Source organism: Frankliniella occidentalis, unplaced genomic scaffold (assembly GCF_000697945.3).
Source record: "Frankliniella occidentalis isolate FOCC.00 unplaced genomic scaffold, Focc_3.1 Scaffold26, whole genome shotgun sequence".
Lineage (NCBI taxonomy): Eukaryota > Metazoa > Arthropoda > Insecta > Thysanoptera > Thripidae > Frankliniella > Frankliniella occidentalis.
This window is the reverse complement of record NW_026267156.1, coordinates 687,971-689,580: the sequence shown is the minus strand read 5'-3', so window position 1 is coordinate 689,580 and position 1,610 is coordinate 687,971.

Sequence of the window (1,610 nt, the reverse complement as noted above, 5' to 3'; positions counted from 1 at the left end):
TGGGAAGCTTATTTCGAAAAATTAATAATTTGTTCAAAAAGTCTTGGAAAGTAATTTTTCAATGCGTAATATGGGACATAATACATCCATAATACTTAATAATACCCATAATCCTTAATAATACTTCATAATCCCCGATAATACTATAATATCCATAATACCCATAATATCCATAATATCCATAATATATAATACTCAGTACACGGCTCAGGCGAGTCGGAGACCCCGGCCCGAAGCTCGCCCCGCTCAGCGCGACGATGACGTCACGAGCCTGCTTCTCTCGTTTCTCTCGTTCGGTTTGTTTGGTGTTTTGATCAACACCATTCCGAGTTGGTCACCTGGTATCTGGGATTCCACCTGTTATTTGAGGCGGTGCGTCGCGCCAAACGACCATCTTCACCCGATATCTGTTTCTATCAACAACAAAACTATTCCGGATTAATCGGTGAGTTACAATTTCGAACGACTCATGTTTTGTCACTCTAGGTTATGGTAGCCTATTCCCCCTGTGGATTATTTGTCTGCAATTAATTAAAATGGTATAGAAAAGAACCCGCATTGTTTCTTGATTTTGGGGGAGGACAACATGTTGTTCATGCACTTATTTGGGTCTGATGTTCGTGGAAGGCTTGTTAAGGCATATCTAACTTCTATTTTGTTTTGACACACAGGCTGCAATGAGTACAGAGGAGCATTTCTTCGATGATGTTGGGCCGTCTGATGTCAGGGTCGACCGAGGGGTGGATAACTCCTGCATTGGGTGTACAAATTTCAAGAATTGGATTTGAATTGGCTTGAATTGGCTTGAATTGAATTTAAATTGGCGTGAATTGGTTGAATTGTTTTTGAATTGGTTTGAATTATTGTGATTTTATTTCACTGAATTAGCGTGAATTGGCTTGAATTGCCTTGAATTGAATGGAAATTGCCTTGAATTGGACTGAATTAGTTGAATTATTTTTGAGTTTGTTTGAATTACCTCTGAATTATGTTGAATTAAATGTAATTGTTCTGAATTAGTTTGAATCAGGGAGAATTAGGGGTGTACGTTTGTCAGGGGAGCTTTTCACCCCTCGGGGTCGACCCTATGCCTCCCTCAGATCGATCCACTGCACTGGAGGTAAGCGATGTGACTGGTGTTGCAGAGAGCGTTGGCCCACAGGACTGTCAAGAAGGACCTCGTGCTGGCCATGTTTGTCACGTCTGCCTAAAGAGTTTAAGCTCTCAATCTTCCTTAAGGAGACATCTTATCCTGCACAAACTAAATGGTATGCTATTGTTTTCTATATTTGTACTAATAGATTGTGTATTTTTGGGAAACATGCGGAAGGTCCCCTCACCGGAAGGTCCCCCCTGAATATTTTATTATTTTTTAAATAGTTTGTGTATTTTTTGGACAAGAATTTTAACTCTTCTTTGTTTTATAATAGATATAAATGCCCGTAAGCCACTAGAGGATGAATTGAAGAGGGTTTCCTCTTCTTTATTTCAAGATATTATAGGAGAAATAAAAAAAGAGCCATCTGTTGGAGAAATGGGAAGATTAAAGCAGAAGTTTGTTACAGAAGTTGACTTGTCATCAGATACTGCCACTGATTTAATTGAAGCTA